Here is an 8,675-nt window from a genome sequence, read left to right as displayed (position 1 = left end):
TGCCGAGGGAGGTTGGATATTTATTAAGTGAGTTATGGAAGGGAAGGGGGAGTAGGAGAAGAGGAGAGAGAGGGGGGAGGGAGGGAAGAAAGACAGAGGGAAAGGGAAGAGAGAGGCAGAAGGGGGAGGGGGAGAAGTGGGGAGAGGCAGAAGGGGGAGGGGGAGAAGTGGGGAGAGGCAGAAGGGGGAGGGGGAGAAGTGGGGAGAGGCAGAAGCTGCCTCTTCGAGAGGAAGATGGAAAAGAGAGGGAACTCAGGCTAGACGCTGAAGATCAGCCTGCCTCAGCAGACAGGGGAGGGAGTGGGCGTGGCTTGTCTCTTAAAGGGACGGAACAGATCATTACACCAAGTACTTCCATCTGTACTGAACTGGTGAAGCTGCGCTGTCCCTGCTGCTGACACTGCGGGCTGAAGCATCCCCAACACTGTGCATAAGAACAAGCAGTGAGCATGCACCATTGCACTGAGTCCCTAGTGAACACAAATCAGCTGGTGTCTTCACTGACCTCTAAGACAAATCTGTTGAAGACTTACTATGAATAATTCTATTACATCAAAAATCTTTCTTTAAGGAGTTGAATAGAAATTTGGGGTTGTTGTTGTTGTTGTTACAGTTTGTCTGTTTGTCTGCTTTTAGAAAAGCATTTTTAATTTACCTGAGGTATTTCTGAAGTTTCTGTAAGCTGAATTTTCATCACAGCCAAAGAAGTTCATTATTCAAAGAGTAGCTCTTCAATGCTCCCTCTGAAGCATCATCTCTATCATCAGTTGCTTGGATAAAATCACAACAGTTTTCCAACAATCAGCATAAGACCCAAGGTAGGTTTCAAGTGACCATGTTGGGTGACTCACTAGTGTCTGTTAGCTACAACTCCAGGAGATATGGTCCCCTCTTCTGGGCAAAGGGGACAAATGTACTCACATGCACATACCCACAGGCAGACCATACATACATACATACATACATACATACATATATACAAACATAATATAAAAATATACATACATATAAAACTTTTTAATTAGAACAAATCCAGTTTTTTAGAAAAAAATGATTAAATATTAACTAAATTAATAAAACATGCTGAAAAGAAGAACATTTAATTAGAGGAACAGTTTCAAAAGAGCAAAGGCCTTTATGGGTTTTTGTTTGTTTGTTTGTTTGTTTGTTTGTTTTGGACTTTTCGAGACAGGGTTTCTCCATAGCTTTTGGTTCCTGTCCTGGAACTAGCTCTTGTAGACCAGGCTGGCCTCGAACTCACAAAGATCCGCCTACCTCTGCCTCCCGAGTGCTGGGATTAAAGGCGTGCGCCACCACCACCCGGCAAGGCCTTTATGTTTGAGTTTCTATTCTCTGTCACTATACCGTCAGGTACATTGGAAGTACTTAATAAATGCTTGAAAATGAACAAATGAATGAATAACGCATTTCATTAACTTTGTTTCAAAAAATTGATTTTATTGATGAGCACATTTATTTATTTATTAAAGATTTCTGTCTCTTCCCCACCGCCGCCTCCCCTTTCCCTCCCCCTCCCCCAATCAAGTCCCCCTCCCTCGTCAGCCCAAAGAGCAATCAGGGTTCCCTGCCCTGTGGGAAGTCCAAGGACCACCCACCTCCATCCAGGTCTAGTAAGGTGAGCATCCACGAAACCAATAGGTACAGTAGGATCAAAAACCCATTGCCATTGTTCTTGAGGTCTCAGTAGTCCTCATTGTCCGCTATGTTCAGTGAGACCGGATTTAACCCAGGCTTTTTCAGACCCAGGCCAGCTGGCCTTGGTGAGTTCCCGATAGAACATTCCCATTGTCTCAGTGTATGGGTGCACCCCTCGCGGTCCTGAGTTCCTTGCTTGTGGATGAGCACATTTTTTATCTAGCAACATGTGACTTAACAGTAACAATTGCTTGCACATAGCTTTTTCACATGTTGACACTTTGATCCAAGTTTGAATGTTCTACAGATACCACAGTTGGTAACATCAAACCACTTTAAGGCTTCAGAAAATCTCTTCGTTCTGACTCTAGAGTGGACACGGCTGTTAAATTTCACTTTATCGCTGTTACTTCCACCACTGGCCATGGTATTTTTATGTAATTAGCACCACTTCACAATATTCATGGTCCGCAGTTTTCTTTATTTCCACCTTTCACCAAGTAGAAATTCAAATTATAAAAGTTAATAGAGCCATAAAAATATAGTACCAAATTTCTGTTAATGACAGGACGAGTGCCACTGATTTAGGACAGCTGCTCTCTAAGTGGGGTATTCAGTGCCCAATAACTGTTACAGCAAGAGGCCAAGGTAGGTGCCTGTTATTGGCTTGTTGTTGGCGACTCCTGCCCTGTAGGACTCTGATTCCCAGCAGCAGTTTCCCTGAAGACCCAAGTCCGCACAGCTGCTTCTGTATGCAGAGACTGCTGCACCGGTTTCTTCCTGGAATAGATTTCTCACAAACAAGGATAATCCTTTATTTGAGGTTTAGTCACTTGAATTCCTCTCCGTATTCTTCACTGTCAGGCTTTGCCATTTTATTTATTCTTGCTAGAATGCACTTACTATTGTAGTTATGACACTTTTCACTCTAAGCCCCCTTTTTCAAGGCCTTAGAGGAGGAGAAGAAAGGTCTTTAGCTAGAAATTTCTCATCCTTGTTGACAGCTTGGAAATGATTTATTTTAGAGGAGAGCAGAGGTGAGAGGAGTAGAAAGGAAGATCATTTATTCCAGCATTTCTGAGAACTTAGTTATCAGTCAATCGCAGGCTTATTGATAAATGAAATGTGCTGCCTTTCAACTTCCAGTTCTAATTGCAAAAATAAGCGTTAATCTATAGTTAAGAAATACATTAAATGTTTTGAAGTCTTATGGACTAAAAACACTGAAAAATATTCTCGTGGCTAAAATAAATTTAATTTTTTTTCTCCTATATTACCACAGTAAAATTGATTACTATAATACAATGAAAACATGCTTTGATTTAAATGTTTACAAATGCTTAATATTTAAATATAAATGTAATATATAAATATGTACCTAAATACAAATCAATATATATTTACTGTCTGAGAATTTTTTCAGATGTTTTTTAATACTAGTTTCATTCACACTTGTAAGAATTAATTAAAACCTGTCATTCTTCAAGTCCTCTACTTCACCGTCTCCATTTTAATCCATTGCTTTCCAGATCTTTCTCTCCACAAGAGTACCAGCCTAATTCTAGACCCACAACCTGTGAGTCCTCTTAGTGCGTGAGCCACACATCCTGGGGAAGTCAGTTCTCTGTCCCTGCTCTTTCCCCCACCTGCTGCCACCTTCAAACACATGTGCATAGGGTAAGACCTGTGACCACGAACCCTCTTCATCTGCAAACATTCCTTTCCTGCACTAGCTAAGGACATATGGTTTCAGAGTCATCTTTCCTTGGTCCAATTAAACAGCCCACGCACAAGTTTTACCTGACCTTGCTGAGGTTATGCATCTCCTGCACTGGCCATTCTAAGTAAGGCCAGATTATCACATCAGATACAACCAAAGAAAGGAGTTCACATGCCCAGGTTAAATTGCAAAAATAAAAGAAACACGAATGGTCAAAACAGCATGTCACTCATCAAAACAACTAGTCCTATAGAAGTACTCGCTAAAATCCTAGGAAACAGAATTTAAAAAATAATCATAAGTTTTATCCTTAAGGAATTTAAAGAAGACATAAATAAACATTTATTGAACACCAAGAAAATAAAAATAAGCACTTGAGTGATATTCAAGAAAATACAAGTATACAAAATAATGAAAATAATTCAGGATGTGAAAACTGAATTGAAAAGAGATTGGAATGTTAGAGAGTACTCAATCTGAAATAAAGATGGAATTGACAAACCCAACAGCCCAAGTAGAAAACAAAGAGGAATTACAAGTGGAATTACAAGTCTTATAGTGGAATGAGACAAGCAGAAGATAGAATATCAGAATTCAAACATAAAGAAGAGAATCTGGACAAAACAAAAAAAAAGGAAAAGAAAAAGCTTAAAGCACAGGAAAGGAACATACAGGGAATGTAGAACATCACCAAAAGACCAAATGTTTGAATTATGGGCATAAAAGATGTAAAAGAATCTAAGATCAATGGCATAGACCAAATCTTTAGCAAAATCATAGAAGAAAACTTCCCTAAACTAGGGAAGGACATAGCCATACAGATACAAGAAGCACATAAAACCCCAACTAAACAAGACCAAAAGACAAACATCCTATGTGGGTTTTTCATAATCAAAACACTAAATATGAAGAACAAATAAAAATATTGAAAGCTACAAGAGAACAAACACATATAAAGGAAAAGCCATCAGAATAATACCTGATTTCTCAATGGAAACTCTAAAAGAACATGACTCCCAATCTAGATTACTGTACCCAGAAAAATTATCTGCCATAGTTGAAGGAAAAAGATAATTTTCCATGGCCTAAGCTTGTTCTATGGAGCCAGTACTCTTAACACCAAACCAGGTAAATACAAAACAACAAAAATAAACTACAAATTGATATTCCTGATAAACATAAATGCAAAGATCTCCAATAAAATACTAGCAAGCTGAATACAAGAATATATCAAGAAAATCATCCACCATAATCAAATTGGCTTCATCCTGGAAATACAGGATATATACATTAGTATAATAAATCATATAAACTTAAAGACAAAAATCAAATAATCATCTCAATAGATGCAAAAGAAATTTTGACAAAATCCAACATGATTTCAAGATAAAAGTCCTAAAGAGAGTAGTACTGGAGGGAACATATCTCACCATAATAAAGGCTACATAAGACAAACCCACAGCCAACATTATCCTAAATAGAGAAAAACCTAAAGCAATCCCATTAAAATATGAAAAATAACCAAAGAGCTGTCCACCATTGCCATTCCTTTTCAATATTGTATTGGAAACACCAGCCAGAGTAAGAAGGTAAAAGAAGAAATTTAATGGGAGAGAAATTGGAAAAGAAGTCAAATTATTACTATTTGAGGATGTTATAGTTATACATAAGAGACCCTAAAAGTCCCACCAGAAAACTAGAAGCAACCCACAATTTCAGCCAAGTGACAGGATTAAAAATCAACTTTTAAAAATCAGTAGCCTTTTTATATACCAAGCAAAAACACCCTACCAATAATAGACACCCTGAGAAAGAGACATGGGCACACTCCAATTTACAATATCATAAAAGACAAAATATCTTGGAATACACCTAAGGAGATGAAAGACATCTACATTGAAAATTCAGATCTCTGAGAGGAGATTGAGAAAGACAGTAGATCTAAGGAGGACACACGGTTTCCTTGTGATAGGGAAATACAATAGCTTTATGGGTGAACTTGTAGCAAGGGGGAACAGGAACAGGTCTGGCCACCTCTTGTCACCAAACAAAGCTTCTAATACCAGGACTGGGTTACATCCAATCGTATTGTTGGCCAAAAGGGTCCCATGGAAATCGCCAAACAGCCTAGGTAGTTGCCAAGATAAGTTGCTCTCTGCAAATGGACAGCAAGGGTCCACTGCTGAGGACAACACCCACACAACCCATTGAACATAGAGAAAGTTGATGCCTACATAGAAACTATACCCCTATCTTCTAATATTCTGGTGTTTTGGGGACATGAAGGTACTCTGAAAGCTACCGAAAGAGAAATGTGAATTCTAACACAACCACAAAACCTTTCATCTACAATGGTGTCCTGTCTGCAAAATATACTAAGGTAACTGTGGCACAAAGCTTCTGGGAGTAACCAACCAATGTCTGATTTGACTTAAGTCCTACTCCACTAGATGGAACCCATTCCCAATACTGCTAGGGTAACCAAGAGCCAGAGACCAGAGAAACCAAAGACTTAGAGTAAAAACAAATACTGTGGGTCTAAAAAAAGGTAACAATAAATGATTCCTAATGATATTCTGCCATATTCATAGATCAGTGCCTCATTCAGCTATTATCAGAGAAAGCTTCCTCCTGTAGCAGAGGGAGACAAACAAGGAGACACACAAAAAAAGTATTATGCAGAGAGAGACCTTGGAACTCACAATTCTAAATGGCTTGTCTCTATCAAATCCCTCTCCTCAGAGTTCAGGGAACCTTTGGAAGATAATGTAGAAAGAATGTAAGAGCCAGCATGTATAGAGGACACCAGGAGAACAAGGCCCTCTATGAACCAAGCAAGGCTCATATGAACTCACAGAGACTAACACAGCAAGCACAGAGCCTCGCCCTGTATGGATCTGTGCCAGGTCCTCTGCATGTGTATTATAGCTTTCGGTTTAGTGGGTTTTTTTTTTTTTATGGGACTCCTGAACATATGAATGAGTGGATCTCTGTTTATAATACCTTCTCTTCGGTTCTTTTCCTTTTGTTGGTTTTGCTTGTTCAACTTCGATGGGTTGCTTTTTGTTTTATCCTATTATATTTTACTTTGTTTTTTAAATCGAATATTTTCAAAGGTTAATTAGAGGTAAGCTACATATAGGTATATTTTGTCAGGAAATTTCAAAAGGAGTTCAACATACTCAAATTGGCTTAAGCTCTTATGTAAAGATGGTCCTGGGCCAGCCTCTCATCAGCTGGAATTGGAACTTTCTTCATTATTGTTCCAGGAAGCATAGGAAAGTGCAAAAGAAGAAACTATATCATCATCACAGCAACACCACTTATCTCAGAGCAGCAAGATGGCGCAGTAAGCAAGCTGCCTGCCACCAATCCTGAGTGTGATCCCCATTAATCACACTATGGACGGAGAGTTGTCCTCTGCCTTTCATACACCCACCATGGCACACATGTGCACACACACAAATACATAGAAACTGTAAATATTAAGAACAAAATCACATTACTGGATATAAGAGGAAAATGTCAGTACAGCCTGACTCACAACATTGAAATCTACTATACTCAACTGAAAAAAACAACTGAGAACATAAAATTATTGCTTGCCACGGTTGTAAAATATATATAGTGTTATGCTTAGTCAAAATTTATGCTTACTGTATGTGGAACACAGTAGGACCATCAGACAAGTATATTATTTGAAACCCAAGTCTCAGTCGTATTTTAAGAAATAACTACTATGTAGAACATGCAGTTGGCTGCTCCCAGGTCCTAAGTGAAAACACACGCATGAGCTATTCAGAATCTACAAATAAATAAAGATGAAAAGGTCAACATTGGCCTTTCCCCCGCGCTGTTACTAAGTCTTTGAAATAAGCTCAGGAAATATATGCAGGTGGCTTTTTGATTAATTTGATGGGGGTGCATCTATGGAACCAATTTACAAGTGATTTTCAGGCAACCTGGCATTACTGAAATAAACGGTGCTATTACTATGATTTATGCTAGTATTCCAAACACAAATGATAAAGTGAAATTTACAGTCCTTAATTACCACCGTGAAGTATTGGGAGGGAGAGAAAGGAGCAAAGATTGGCAATTTGCAAACTTGTCAGTGAGGCAAGATGCAAAAATCTATTCTTTCTTTTTTTAAAAAAAAAAAAGGTATTGTGTTAATTGCCCTGACTATATTGTTATCAATTCATTGAAGGGCAAAAGGGAGTACAAAACCTGAAACAAATGATCGTAACTTCACCTTGAAGTGGAGCTTAAGGAAACACCTAAAAAAAAATGTAGCCTGCATTTACCAAAAAGCAAGGAGGTAACAAATACAACACTGCTCATTATTTTGTGCCACAAACGAGACTGAGTTTGCTCTTCCAACCCTTCCTTTCTAGGCCATTTCCTAAATGCATTACAACAGAGTGTGGGAAAGCAAATTGGTTTTCTCTTGTCCCGTTCGTATGTGATTAGCGCCTACAGTCTGTTGAGCTCTTCATTGACATTTACAGAGATACTGTTAGCCTTGTGATGCTAACAGAGCTGTACAGTAGATAACTCACCCTGAGAACAGAATCTCAAATGCTGTTGTTTTCAAAAGGCTGAGGATAATGTGAATGCTTCTGCTGCCTGGGTCCATGAACCCTTCCTTTCTCCATCTTCCCACAATCCCTGCTTGTGTGGTCCACTTTCCATCACTCCACTGAAATACCTAAGATAACCAAGGAGCCGAGAAGAGAAGCTTATTTTGATTCATTGTTTCAGGTGTTTCAGTCTTTGGACAGCTGTCTAGTGTTCTGTGTCTTGTCCAACAGCAAGGGAGAACACCACAGCAGAGAGTGAGCTGGAGAACGAAACTGCCTGGTTGCAGGCAGACACAGAGTAGGAGCTAAGATTCTAAAATTGAAAATCATACTCCACAAATGTTAAGCTTCCTTCCTGTAGGGCAGTATTTCTCAACCTGCGGGTTGAGACCCCTTTGGGAGTCAAGCAACCCTTTCAAAGGGATTGTATATCCTGCCTATCATATACAGTTATGAAGCAGCAATGAAAATAATTTTATGGTTGGGGATTACTACCACAAGAGGAACTGTATTAAAGGGTCATAGCATCAGGAAGTTGAGAACCACTGCTCCGGGGGCCTCATCTGAAAGGTCCACACTATCCTGATAGTTTGGCAAAGAGGGAATCAGTCATTAGGACATGGCATTTTAGGTCTATCCAAACTACTGCTTCATAGTAGAACTCCAAAAAGTGGTGTAGCTTGGCAATTGATTGGATACAACAGACAAGAGAGATG

General features: G+C 39.1%; 1 protein-coding gene across 2 annotated transcripts in view; it reads right to left on the bottom strand.

Moving 5' to 3' along the window:
* Nucleotides 1-1,487: 1,487 nt before the first annotated feature.
* The window catches only part of CUNH4orf33 (chromosome unknown C4orf33 homolog), a 58,722-nt gene continuing 51,534 nt past the window's right edge, over nucleotides 1,488-8,675 (bottom strand). For both annotated transcript variants that reach the window (XR_007591038.1, XR_007591039.1), the window contains one exon: nucleotides 1,488-8,087. The gene's annotated coding sequence lies outside the window, so the exon portion shown is untranslated. The remainder of the gene's footprint in view (nucleotides 8,088-8,675) is intronic.

Source organism: Alexandromys fortis, unplaced genomic scaffold (assembly GCF_014885135.2).
Source record: "Alexandromys fortis isolate MF-2015 unplaced genomic scaffold, M_Fortis_MF-2015_v1.1 scaffold_15, whole genome shotgun sequence".
NCBI classification, from domain to species: domain Eukaryota; kingdom Metazoa; phylum Chordata; class Mammalia; order Rodentia; family Cricetidae; genus Alexandromys; species Alexandromys fortis.
This window is presented reverse-complemented; position numbering and strand designations above follow the sequence as displayed.